This window comes from Chiloscyllium punctatum, chromosome 13 (assembly GCF_047496795.1).
Source record: "Chiloscyllium punctatum isolate Juve2018m chromosome 13, sChiPun1.3, whole genome shotgun sequence".
Lineage (NCBI taxonomy): Eukaryota > Metazoa > Chordata > Chondrichthyes > Orectolobiformes > Hemiscylliidae > Chiloscyllium > Chiloscyllium punctatum.
Window position 1 is genome coordinate 35,644,766 of NC_092751.1, and position 14,740 is coordinate 35,659,505.

The following is a 14,740-nucleotide window of genomic DNA, read 5'->3' on the forward strand; positions in this document are numbered from 1 at the left end:
CCTATAATCTCCAGAATATTGAGAACTCTACCGCCCAAGTGCTCACTTGTACCAGAACTTGCTGATCCATCAAAAGGCTCCCATTTATAAGCAACAACAATTTACTTTCACACCCTTGACTTAATTCCTGGCTGTAATCATTCCTATCTTCCTGCACCACACACCCTTTCATATCTCAATAACTTAGTTTAGACTCCCAATGATGTGTTTATTTTTGAGTTCAGCTGTGTGACTGTTTCTATTTTTTCCAAGGCAACGTGGTCTGGAATTCCCACCCTCTAAGATCTGTTTTCTTCCTTTAAGGCATTCCTGAAAAATTGCTTATTTGGCAATGGGTTTGGTCACCGGACATAATATTCTAAAGCTGTGGCCTTATGTCAAAAGTTCACAATATTTTTGTGAAATTAAAAACATGTTGAGTTGTACAGATATCTTCTACTCTTCACTATCGCTGAGTGAATAATCTGTAATGTCTCTTACCCAACCACATTGTGGGAGCGCCTTCACCATTCAAACTGCAGCTGTACAAGGAAGTCAAACATCACCCTCTCCACAGGCAACAGGGCTTTGGCCTTGATCACTGGTATCTGTGGGAGAAATACACATGATGTTTCAGGGAGTGCAATATGAATTATATGGATTGAAAATGGTGCAGAATTTGACTGTCAGAAATGGAAGAAAATTCCACTCACTATTGAAAAAAAAGAATTCTTGACTGTCAAAGATATTGTGGAAATAATAACCTGATAATGGAGCAGCATACGGTCAGGAGTTGAGCAGCAGTGGACAATCCATTTACAAAAAGGTCTGTGAACGTAATAGTAAAATACTAAACATGAGACTGAGGAAGCTAGATAATGAACAAGTGGACATCAAGGAGCCCAGAGGTGAATCAGAGCAGTGTTCCCTTTTATGATCCCACAGTCAGAGATGTCGAGCACAAAAACAGAATCTTCAGTCCAACCCATTTATGCAAACCACATATTCTAACCTGAACTATTCCCATTTGCCAGCACTTGACTGACATCCCTCTGAACCCTTCCTATTCAAATGCCTTTTAAATGTTACAATTTTGGTTGACCTTTAGGCTCCTTTTGAATTTTCCCCCCTCACCCTAAATCTATATCCTCTAGTTCTGGGCTCCACCACCCCAGGGTAAACACCTTGTCTATTTACGCTATCCATGCCCCTCACGATTTTATAAACCTCTTCAACATCACACCTCAGCATATGACACTCCAGGGAAAATGGCCCCAGCCTATTATGCCTCTCCCTGCAACTCAAATCCTCCAACCCTGGCAATATCCTTAAAAAATCAATTCTCAAACCTTCCATGTTTCAGTGCCTCTTTCTGATAAGAGGGACACCAGAATTCCACACAATATTCCAAAAGTGGCCTAACCAATGTCCTGTCCAGCTCCTTTACTCAATGCTCTGACCAACGAAGGGAAGAATCCCAAACAATTTCCTCACTGTCCTATCTACCTGTGACTCGACTTTCAACGAACTATGAACCTGCATTCCAAGGTCTCTTTGTTCAGCAAGACTCTCCAAGACTTTACAATTCAGTGTGAGTCCTGCTCTGATTTGCTTTTCTAAAGTGCAGCACCTCACATTTATCTAAACTAAACCCCATCTGCAACTCCGCAGCCCATTGGCCCATCTGATCAATATCCCATTGTATTCTGAGACAACTTTTATCACTGTCCACAATACCTCCAATTTTGGTGTCATCTGCAAACTTACAAACCGTACCGGCTCTATTCACATCCAAATCATTTAAATGGATGAAGAAACAAATCCAAGAAAACAAAACATCCATTTCTCTGGGTTTGAATGTGCACTGGGTAAATCCTGCCCTATGACTCTCTACCAGGGAGGGCTGCCCATACACACCACTGAACTTTGCCCCCAACAATGCTGGCAGCCGCGCACGTGTCCAGTGAATCTTTGCCCCGAATAAAGATGGCAGCGATCACACAATGAGGTTATTTTCCAGTTTACTGCAAAAATAGGACTGTAAGTTTCAAATTTGTATTTTCCGATGTGCACCAAATGTTTGTAAAACCTCTCAGCCTATAACAACACCATTTCCCTCCCACTTCCTGCTGTTTATTTCTTTCCTTACCAACTGCTCTCCATCCACACGTCCCGCACATCCACGCCCACTGTGAGGATGATCACGTGGTATAGTCTAGTCCCGTCGCTCATTTGCTCTGATTGGTCGGAGGACCAAATGCCCCACCAGGTCCTCCAGCTGTGCCCCTGCCTTTCCATTGGTCTTCCGCTGACATCAACCACCAGGGGCCCATTGTTGCCTGGAGCATGCGCACTGCTTCGTGGCTTTTGTTTCTGTTCATCAGTTACAAGAGTGAGACACAAATTTAAAAATCACACAACCACCTGATGAAGAAGCTGCAAAGCTAGTCCTTCCAAATAAACCTGTTGGACTATAACCTGGTGTTCTGTGAATTTTAATTTTGTCCATCCTAATCTAACACCAGCACCTGAAAGTCAAGAGTGTGGGAGGAATGCAAAATATAACAACAAAAGAACTTGGAACAGGAGAAGGCCGTCCTGCCCTTTGAGCTTGCTCTGCCATTCATTAAGATCATGGCTGATCATTTTGTGGACGCAGAACCATTTACCAACGTTCTCACCATATCACTTAATTAATTAATTCTTTTTTAAAAAGCTACCTTAGCTTTAAAAACGTTTACTCAACTAGCATCAACGACTTCCCTGGGCAATGAATTCCACAGAGGTCAAGAAGTTCTTCTCAATTCAGTCCTAAATTTGCTGCCTCTAGTCTTATGGTGATGCCCTCTTGTCCTAGCTTCACCTGCCAGTGGAAACAATCTCTCTACTTCTGTTTTATCTATTCCATTCATTATTTTATATGTTTCCCATTCTTCTGATTTCCAATGAATATAATCCCAATCTACTCAGTCTCTGTTAAGCTAACCCCCTCAACTCCGGAATCAACCTAATTAACCTCCTCTGCACCCCCTCTAGTGCCGGTACATCCTTGAGCAAGTAAGGAGACAGAAACTGCATGCAGTACTCCAGGTGTGGCCTCACCAGCACCCAATACAGCTGGGACATAACCTCTGCTTTTAAACACAATCCCTTCAGCAATGAAGGCCAAAATTCCATTTGCTTTCTGAGTTGATTGTTGTACCTGGTGACCAACCTTCATGCAGAAGGTTACTCAGGTGCCCCTGCATAGCAAATGATGCAACTTTTTAAAATTCAAGTAATAATCTCTTTTTTAATGTTACTCCAACCAAACAGTAGGACTTTACATTTATGAACATTATATTCCAAATGCCAGACCATTGCCCACTCACTCAATGTGTTAATGTTCCTCTGCAAAGTTTCACAGTCCTCCGCACACTTTGTATGCTACTCATCTTAGTGTCATATGCAAACTTTGACACCCTACATGTGGTCGCCAACTCCAAATCATCTGTATCAATTCTAAATAATCGCAGTCCCAACACTGATCCCTGAGGCAAACTATGAGTCACTGATTGCCAGCCGGAATAGTACTCATTTATCCCCACACTTTGCTTCCTGTTAGTCAACCAATCTTCTATCCATGCTAATACTCCACTCCTAACACCATGCACCTTAATATTATGCAACAGCCTCTTGCACAGCACCTTGTTGAAGGCCTTTTGGAAATCCGGGTACACCACATCCACTGGGTCCTTGTTGTCCACCTTGCTCGAAATGTCTTCATAGAATTCCAAAAGATTTGTGAAGCATGACCTGCCCTACATGAACCCATGCTCTGTTGTCCAATGGGACAATTTCTATTAAGATTCCCTGCTATTTCTTCCTTGATAATAGACCCAAGCATCTTTCCCACTGCAGAGAATAAGCTAACTTGTGTATAATTCCCCACCTTTTGTCCACCTCCTTTTTAAAAACGTGGAATCACTTTTGCTGCTTTCCAATCTGCTGGGACTGCCACAGAGTCCAGCGAATTTTGGAAAATTACTGCCAGTGTATTTGCTATTTCTCCTGGCATCTCATTTAGTCTCCTGGGATGCATTCCATCAGGGTCAGAAGACTTTTCTGTCATTAACTCAATTAACTCCAACACTAGCTGTTCCGTAATAATGATGGTTTCCAAATCCTCACCTATCATTGTCTCTGCTCATCATTGGCAGGATATTGGTTTCCTCCACTGTGATATCCCATAATGAAATGTTCCTTATCATTTTCCAAAGGACCAACATTTACTTTAGCTACTCTTTTCTCATTCAATATAAAATTTTGCTATCTGTCTTTATAATCTGTGCGAGTTTATTTTTCTCATGTTCTAACTTACGTTTCTTCACAGCTCTTCTGTGGCTTTCTGTTGACATTTAAAGTTTTACCAGTTCTAGTTTCAGGTTGTTTTTGGCCATTTTGCATGCCATCTCTTTCAATTTGATCGCTTTCCTTAGATACCCATCGCAGAGTATGCCTTTTCTTACAGTCCTTCCTTTTCACTGGAATATGCAATTGTTGAGCACTTACAATAGATAGAACAATAGAACAATAGAATAATACAGCACAGAACAGGCCCTTCGGCCCACGATGTTGTGCCGAACTTCTATCCTAGATTAAGCACCCATCCATGTACCTATGCTAATGCCGCTTAAAGGTCTCCAATGATTCTGACTCTACCAATCCCACGGGCAGCACATTCCATGCCCCCACCACTCTCTGGGTAAAGAACCCACCCCTGACATTCCCCTATACCTTCCACCCTTCACCTTAAATTTATGTCCCCTTGTAACACTCTGTTGTACCCGGGGAAAAAAGTTTCTGACTGTCTACTCTATCTATTCCTCTGATCATCTTATAAACCTCTATCAAGTCACCCCTCATCCTTCACCGTTCCAATGAGAAAAGGCCAAGAACTCTCAACCTATCCGCGTACGACCTATTCTCCATTCCAGGCAACATCCTGGTAAATCTTCTCTGCACCCTCTCCAAAGCTTCCACATCTTTCCTAAAGTGAGGCGACCAGAACTGCACACAGTACTCCAAATGTGGCCTAACCAAAGTCCTGTACAGCTGCAACATCACTTCAAAACTCTTGAATTCAATCCCTCTGCTAATGAACGATAATACACCATAGGCCTTCTTACAAACTCTATCCACCTGAGTGGCAACTTTCAACGATCTATGTACATAGACGCCAAGATCCCTCTGTTCCTCCACCTGACTAAGAACCCTACAATTAACCCTGTATTCCGCATTCTTATTTGTTCTTCCAAAATGGACAACCTCACACTTGGCAGGGTTGAACTCCATCTGCCACTCCTCAGCCCAGCTCTGCATCATATCTAAGTCCCTTTGCAAACGACAAATTCCCTCCTCACTGTCCACAACTCCACCTGTCTTCGTATCATCTGCAAATTTACTGGCCCACCCTTCGACTCCCTCATCCAAGTCATTAATAAAAATTATAAACAGCAGAGGACCCAGAACTGATCCCTGCGGAACTCCACTTGTAACTGGGCTCCAGGCTGAATATTTACCATCTACCACCACTCTCTGACTTCGACCGGTTAGCCAGTTTTCTATCCAATTGGCCAAATTTTCCTCTATCCCATGCCTCCTGACTTTCCGCATAAGCCTACCATGGGGGACCTTACTAAAATCCATGTACACTACATCCACTGCTCTACCCTCATCCACATGCTTGGTCACCTGCACGAAGAATTCAATAAGACTTGTAAGGCAAGACCTACGCTTCACAAATCCCTGCTGGCTGTCCCTAATCAAGCAGTGTCTTTCCAGATACTCATAAATCCTATCCTTCAGTACCCTTTCCATTACTTTGCCTACCACAGAAGTAAGACTAACTGGCCTGTAATTCCTGGGGTTATCCCTATTCCCTTTTTTGAACAGGGGCACAACATTCGCTACTCTCCAGTCCCCTGGTACCACCCCCGTTGACAGTGAAGACGAGAAGATCATTGCCAACGGTACTGCAATTTCCTCTCTTGCTTCCCACATAATCCTAGGATATATCCCGTCAGGCCCGGGGGACTTGTCTATCCTCAAGTTGTTCAAAATGTCCAACACATCTTCCTTCCCAACAAGTATCTCTTCTAGCTTACCAGTCCATTTCACACTCTCCTCTTCAACAATACGGTCCCTTTCGTTCGTAAATACTGTTCGTAAAGTGCCTTTGAAAATCTTCCACTGCTTATCAACTGTCCCACCATAAAATCTTTGTTTCCAGTCTACTTTATCCAGGTTCTCCCTTATTCTATTGTAGTTCCCCGTGTTGAAGCACAGGACCCAGGTGTTAGATTTTATGTTCACACTCTCCATATGTATTCTAAATTCAACCATACAGTGATCACTTCTTTCAAGAGGATCCCTTACTCTGAGGTCATTAATTATTCCTGTCTCATTGCACAGGGCCAGATGCTGGATAGATTGCTCCCTTGTCAGTTCCATTTCATACTGTTCAAGAAAACTATCATGGATACACTTAATAAACTCACCGCTACGCTGACTGAGCTGGTTCGATCAATCTACATGTAGATTAAAATCCCCTATGATAATAGCTGTGCAATTTTTACAGGCAATAGTTATTTCTTTGTTTATTGCCCATCCCAATGTGATGTTATTGTTTGGTGACCTGCACACTACACCTGTCAGTGACTTTCTTGTTAGAATTTTGAAAGCATCATTCCTGTTTCTCCTAATGTACAGCAATAACAACAACTACTTGCATTGTATGGAATCTTTTACAATGGCAAATCTCCTAAGGTGCTTCATGGATGATCAAAACATTGATTAAAGAGAATGATTTTAAAATACATCTTAGAGGAGGATAGAGAAAGTTAGGGAGGGTATTCCACAGACTTCTGCACTTGACAGCACCATTCATGGAGCGATGCAGGTGGGGTGGGTTGGAAAGGGAACGTGCAAAGGGGAAATGGAGGAGCACAGGCAGTGCATAAGGTCTTAAGGACAGAGGAGGTTCCAGACTGAGTCTGTCTGTCAGAGGGTATGGCTGCCTCATGGAGTTTGAAGCACTGCAATGGGCCCATGCATGTCACATTAGTCGAGGAGAGTATAACGGTGGCTGAGAGAACTTTTTATGAGGACTAGTCCCCTGAGGTAGCGTGGGCTGAGGTTAGAAACAGAAGAGGAGAGGTCACACTGCTTGGAGTTTTTTTTAAAAAAATAGGCCTCTGCAGAGTACCAGGGAGGTGGAAGAGAGGATTAGCAAAGTTATTCTGGATAGGAGTGAAAGTAACATGGTGGTCATTATGGGGGACTTTAACTTCCCCAAAATTGACTGGAAATGCTATAACTCTAATACGTTGGATGAATCGGTTTTTATCCAATGTGTACAGGAGGGTTTCCTGACACAGTATGTTGAAGGGCCGACAAGAGGGGAGGCCACATTGGATCTGGTCCTTGGTAATGAACCAGAATAGGTGTTTGATTTAGTTGTAGGTGAGCACTTTGGAGAGAGTGACCATAATTCAGTTAAGTTTAGTTTAGCGATGGAAAGGAATACATACATGCCACAGTTCAAGAGTTATTGATGGTGCAAGGGCAATTATAATGCTATTAGGCAAGAATTAGATGCACAGAATGGGGTAGCAAAATGCAGGGTATGCAGACAATGGAAATGTGGAGCTGGTTTAAGGAACAGATATTGCGTGTCCTTGATGGGTATGTCCCTGTCAGGCAGGAGGAAGTGATAAGGTAAGGGAACCTTGGTTTACTGCAGAAACTGCATCTCTTGTTACGAAGAATAAGGAGGCTTAGGTGTTGATGAGGCAAGATGGTTCAGATGAGGAGATGGAGAATTACAGATCAGCTAAGAAGGATTTAAAAAGAGAGTTTAAAAGAGCAAAGAGAGGACACGACCAGTCTTTAACACATAGAATAAAGCAGAAACCTAAAGCTTTCTATAGGTATGTGAGGATTAACAAGATGATTAGGGTAGGAATAGGGCCAATCACAGACAGAATGGGAAGTTGACTGTGACCCTGTGGAAATCGGAGAGATGCTAAATGAACATTTCTCATTGGGTTTTACTCAGGAAAAGGAGACTATTGTAGAGGAGGAGAATGAGGTATGAGATATTAGATTAGAAATTATCAAAGTTAGTTACGAACAGGTATTATCAAAGCTGGAAGGCGTGACAAGTCCCCAGGGCTGGATGGGATTTATCCAAGGATACTCTGAGAATCTAGGGAGAAGGTAGCATAGCCTTTGTATTGGATATTTAAGTTGACATTGTCTGCAGATTTGGGACCAGAGCACTGGAAGATTGCAAATGTTGTGCCTTGTTTAAGAAGGGCAGTAGAGATGATCCAGGTAATTATAGACCAGTGAGCCTTACTTCTGTTGTAGGAAAGGTTTAGGAAAGGATTATAAGAGATAAGATTTAAAATCATCTGGCAAACATCAATTTGATTTCAGATAGTCAACTTGGCTTTGTCAAGGACAGGTCATGTCTCACAAACCTCATTGAGTTTTTTGAGAAGGTCACCAAGCTTGTAGATGAGGGTAGGGCACATGGACAAAAGTAAAGCCTTTGACAAGATTCCACATAGTACACTGTTGGAGAAAATGCAGAGGCATAGAAGCAAGCCTCACTACGAGAGCAGATTTGTTCAAGCAACTTCGAAGGCAGGTTTGCAGATGGGAAAGCAAGCAAGAAAGCTCCATTCTTGTCCATGTAAAAGGCTGCAGTTGAAGAACAAAGGAGTTTTTGCCCAGTTTCAAACTGGGACCTTTTGCGTATGAGGCGAACATGATGAGTCCAGTTACTAGTCATGTGCCACCAGGATCTGTTTTGGGACCACTGCACGTATAGGTGAATGGATTAGGAAATTTGCAGACGACACTAAAGTCAGTGTAGTAGTGGACAGTGTGGAAGAACGTTACAGGTTGCAAGGGGACTTGGATACACTGCAGAATTGGGCTGAGAGGTGGCAAATAGAGTTCAATGCAACTACATGTGGGGTGATGCACTTTGAGAATACAGGAAGGCTGAATACTGGGTCAATGGAAAACATCTTGGTCGTGTGGTGTGCAGAGGGATCTTTGAGTCCATTTACATAGATCCCTGAAAGTTGCCACCCAGGTTGATAGTGCTGTTAAGAAGGCAAATGGTGTGTTAGGTTTCATTCATGGAGGGATTGAGTTCCGAAGTTGAAATACCATACTGCAACTATACAAAATGCTGGTGCAGCCACACTTGGAATATTGTGTTCAGTTCTGGTGCCCATATTTCCGGAAGGATTTGGAAACATTGGAAAAAGGTGCAGACTAGATTTATCAGAACATTGCCTGGTCTGGAGAGAAGGTCTTGTGAGGAAAGGCTGAGAGACTTGAAACTCTTCTCATTTGCAAGAATAAGGCGAGAGGGGATTTGATAGAGACATACAAGATGATCAGAGGATTAGAAAGGTAGACAATGGAAGTATTTTTCCTAGGATGATGACGTCAGCGTGGGGGGAATGGGGGTGGAACCCTGCTCATGACTCCACCTCCCTCCCCCCACTCCAGTTACAGGCTCCGCCCCCACTCCCAGCTCCACACCGACACCAGATCCCAGCTCCCAGCCCTGCCGAGTTTTCACCATCCCTCCAGACCTTCACATCACTGAGGACGAACGATCAGTCCTCAGCAAAGGACTCATCTTCATCCCCCTTCGTCCACGCATCAATGCATTTAATACACGCCATGACGTCGAACAATTCTTCCGTTGCCTCCGTCTCCGAGCTTACTTTCACAATCAGGACTCCTGCCCACCTTCCGAGGACCCCTTCGCCCACGTCCAACACACTGCATCCACCTGGCCACCCCGCGCTGGCCTATTACCTGCCCTCGACATCTTCATTTCCAACTGTCGCCGGGACATTAACCGCCTCAACCTGTCTACCCCCCTCCCCCACTCCAAAATCTCACCCTCACAACGCACAGCCCTCCAATCCTTCTGCTCCAATCCCAACCTCACCATTTCGCCAGCAGATAAAGGGGGTGCAGTGGTAGTCTGGGGCACTAATCTTTACACCACTGAAGCCAAACGCCAACTCGAGGACACCTCTTCCTCCTGCCCCCTCGACCATGACCCCACACCCCCATCACCAAACCATCATCTCCCAGACCATACAGAATCTTATCACCTCAGGAGATCTCCCACCCACAGCTTCCAACCTCACAGTCCGGGAGCCCCGCACTGCCCGGTTCTAACTGCTTCCCAAGATCCACAAGCCTGACCACCCTGGCCGACCCATTGTCTCAGCATGCTCCTTCCCCACTGAACTCACCTCTACCTACCACGACACTGTCCTATCCCCCCAGTCCAGGAACGCCCCACATACGTTCGAGGCACCACCCACGCCCTCCACCTCCTCCAAAACTTCAGTGCCCCCGGCCCCTAAAGCCTCATCTTCACGATGGATATTCAATCCCTCTACACCTCCATCCACCATGACCAGGGCCTCCAAGCCCTCTGTTTTTCCCTCTCCTGAAGTCTCCAACAGTACCCTTCCACCGACACTCTAATTCGTTTGGCCGAACTGGTCCTCACCCTTTACAATTTCTCCTTTAAATTCTCCCACTTCCTCCAGACCAAAGGGGTAGCCATGGGAACATGTATGGGCCCCAGATATGCCTGTCTCTTTGTTGGCTATGTAGAACAGTTGACCTTCTGTAATTACACCGGCACCGCTCCCCAACTCTTCCTCCGCTACATTGATGACCGCATTGGCGCCACCTTATCAACTTCACAAACACATTCCACCCTGACCTTAAATTTACCTGGACCATCTCTGACAACACCCTCCCTTTCCTGGTCCTCTCCATCTCCATTAATGATGATCGACTTGACACTGATATTTTTTACAAACCCACAGCTAACTGGATTACACCTCTTCCCACACTAGCTCTTGCAAAAATGTCATCCCGTATTCCCAATTCCTCTGCCTCTGCCGTATCTGCTCCCAGGAGGATCAGTTCCACCGCAGAACACACCAGGTGGCCTCCTTCTTTAGAGACCGCAATTTCCCTTCCCACGTGGTTAAAGATGCCCTCCAATGCATCTCGTCCACAACCCGCAACTCCGCACTCAGACCCCACCCCTCCAAACGTAACAAGGACAGAACGCTCCTGGTGCTCACCTTCTACCCCACTAACCTTCGCATAAACCAAATCATCGGCCGACATTTCCGCCACCTCAAAACAGACTCTACCACCAGGGATATATTTCCCTTCCCACCCCCTTCTGACTTCCGCAAAGACCGTTCCCTCCATGACTATGTGGTCAGGTCCACGTCCCCCACAACCCACCCTTCCAACCTGGCACCTTCCCATGCCACCGCAGGAATTGCAAAACCTGTTCCCACACCTCCTCCCTCACCTCTGTCCAAGGCTCGAAAGGAGCCTTCCAATTCCATCAAAGTTTTACCTGAACATCCAGTAATATCATTTATTGTATCCGTTGCTCCCGATGCGGTCTCCTCTACATTGGGGAGACTGGACACCTCCGAGCAGAGCGCTTTAGGGAACATCTCCGGGACACCTGCATCAATCAACCCCACTGCCCTGTGGCCCAAAATTTCAACTCTCCCTCCCACTCTACCGAGGACATAGAGGTCCTGGCCTCCTTCACCGCCGCTCCCTCACCACCAGACGCCTGGAGGAAGAACGCCTCATCTTCCGCCTCACAACACTTCAACCCCAGGGCAACCTTCAACAGTTTCCTCATTTCCCCTTCCCCCACCTCATCCCAGTTCCAAACTTGCAGCTCAGCACTGTCCCAGTGACTTGTCCTGACTTGTTCTACCTGCCTATCTTCTTTTCCACCTATCCACTCCATCCTCCGACTGCTCCCGACCTATCACCTTCATCCCCTCCCCACTCACTTATTGTCCTCTATGGTACGTTCGCCCCAACCCCACCATCCTCTAGATTATCTCTCCACGCTTCAGGCTCTCTGCCTTTATTCCTGATGAAGGGCTTGTGCCCGAAACGTCGATTTTACTGCTCCTCAGATGGTCCCTGAAGTGCTGTGTTCTTCCAGCACCACTAATCCAGAATCCGTACCCCACCACATCACTTTGCCCCACAATCGTGGAATCTGGCTGTGCACAAGGAGAAGTGGCACAGTCTGGACTGGGATGTACTGGGGTCCTGAAACACATGGTAAAGACTAAAATCACCAGAGCATTGAGAGCCCCACCACATTGTTTGCATGTTCTATTGTTTTTACACTGTTCCTGCCTTCCCTTGTTTTTTCTTAATAAAGTCGTTATTACACACACCTGCACAAGCTGTGAAATGAACTCAGGCCTCTCGATCCAATATTCGGGATATTTTCACCACATTACAAGGCAACGACTCTAACTTCCCTTGTCCCTTAGCCTGCTGAGTCGCGCCTGAATCAACTCCGCAATTGGGAGGAAGGGGCGGAACAGGAGGCCTAAGCAGCGGCCACTCGTCTAACCAGAGTGAGTGAGGAGCGGGGCCAAAGCATTCTCGGGGAGTGAACACTTCAGGATTGATCATTCTCAATATATAGTGGAGCGTTCAGCCTCTGGAGTGGAGAATTCTGTTGGCTCATGATCTCGAGTCGCTTCAAGAGTGAGAGACGCTGACAGAGGCAGCAATTAGACCCACACAGTGAGGGATAGCACATGGAGAGTCACATCACCAGAGTGCTGGGTCAAACAAGTGTGCAGGAAGAAAGGATTTTGATTCATGTTGCACTGGGACGTACACTGGAAGTTTGAAGAGCACAGGTCAAGAATGGAGACTGGGATCTTCCAGATCTCTGTGGGCTCAGTGCCATTCTATATGTGTAACCCTCAAAGCATTAGTCTAATTTCCCATTCTGTCTATTTCTGTGTCTTCTACAGGTACTCATGGAGGTTCTGACTCAATAGACTTGCCTACTGCTGGTTGGGACGAAGGTTGGTCAGCCAGAAAGACAAAGTCAGGGAGCCTTCAATAAATCCTGCTGCCAGGTAAGATCATTCCAGTGCACAGAGCAGAAAGTAATAAGGGGAATCCAAACATCAGCTAACAAGACGTGACATAAAGTGCTGGAGGGGGAGCACAGTACAGACACAACCCAGGCTCAATCATCACGCCTGCTGCAAGTTTTGTTGTAATGAGACAGCATCGGGAGTTCCCAGTTATCAGTCCAGGCCTGTGCTTTCTTAGGGAGCATCAGAACAACTGAGGGGAAAGCAGGCCTCCCACGAGTAGTTGGCAATGCTGTCTGGGATCTTTCTGTTCCCTATTCCCTCTCCAACACTGTATCTATGGCTTGTATTGAGGACCAGTGTCTTCAATCATTCTAACTCCTATAACAGTTCCTATCTCTGTCATCTCCTCCCCCTCTCACCAATTATTTCACATATTTGAAACCTCTAGTCCAGATAACCATCCGTATCACTGTAACTTGTTTCAGTCTCTGCAACATGCCTTGTCTCGATAGTCTCCTCCTCCAATAACTGGAGACATCGGATCTGTTTCTGTGCTGCATGACTCTTCGGCCGAGGTTTCCTAAATGCAATGAGTCGTGTTTGCCTGTGTTTGGCCCATATCCCTTCAAGCCTTCTCCTCTCCATGTACCTGCCCGAGTGTCTTTTCCATGTTGTAATTGTACTTGTTTTTACCATTTCCTCTGGCAGTCCATTCCGTCTCTGCACCATCCTCTGTGCAAAATGTTGCCCCTCAACTCCGTCTTTAAATCCTTATTGTCTCACCTCACGTTTATGCCTCCTGCTATGGACTCACCTACCCTTGGCAATTCACCTTACTTTGGCCCGACATGGTTTCATAAATCTTTATAACGTCACCCCGTGGCCTCCCCTGCCCAGGAGAAATATAGACTGCAATGTTACCAATATCTCCAACTCATGTACTCAATGCTCTGACCAATGAAGACAAGTGTGCCAATTCCCGCTTTCAACACCCTGTCACCCTGTGATACCAGTCCAAGGAACAATGTAACTGCACCCCTTGGTCTCTCCCTTTTCTACAACACTGTCCAGGTCCCAACCATTACCTGTGTTAGTCCTCCTTGGTTTGTTTGATCTAAATCCAACACCTGAATAAAATTCCATCTTTCATTCCTTGGCCCACTGGCCCAGTTGATTTGATAACTATATTCCCTGCCCACTCTTCCACGAATCTTGGTATTCACAAACATACGAACAGGGACTCCTATATTTTCACTCAGATTGTTAATGTAAATGGTGCACAACAGTGGTCCCAGCACCAATCCTTACAGCACACTGCTGGTCAGAGGCCTCCAGTCTGAACAACAACCCTCTCCCACCACCCTCTGTCTCCCACTGTCATCCCATTTTGTATCCAGTTTGGCTAGCTCTCCCTGATCCCTTGTGATCTACCCTTACTAACCAATGTATCATGCTACACCCTGAACAAGGGTTTGTGGAAGCCAGAAACAACGTCTGTTGCTCTGCCTTCTGAGCAAACTCCAGTCAAGTTTGTGGGACATGTTTTCCCACGCACAAAGTCATGCTGGCTGTCCGTAATCAGGCCTTATCTTTCCAAATTCATGTAAGGCCTACCTCTCAGAATGACCTCCAACAACTGACCCACCCTGATGTCTGGCTCAATAGTCTGTAGTTTCCTGGCTTTCTCTTGCAGCCTTTCTGAATTAATGACACAACATTATAATCATAGTCAGAAAGTCATACCACACTGTTTGGTTAACGCT

At 45.5% G+C, this 14,740-nt stretch overlaps 1 long non-coding RNA gene across 1 annotated transcript in view; it reads right to left on the bottom strand.

Annotated features, from left to right (window-relative positions):
* The window catches only part of LOC140484493 (uncharacterized), a 72,535-nt gene extending 60,111 nt beyond the window's left edge, over nt 1–12,424 (bottom strand). Inside the window, exons 1-2 of the long non-coding RNA XR_011962196.1 lie at nt 12,312–12,424; nt 481–587 (exon numbers count right to left, since the gene is read on the bottom strand). This is a non-coding gene — a long non-coding RNA (uncharacterized lncRNA). The remainder of the gene's footprint in view (nt 1–480; nt 588–12,311) is intronic.
* Between the last annotated feature and the right edge of the window lie 2,316 nt (nt 12,425–14,740).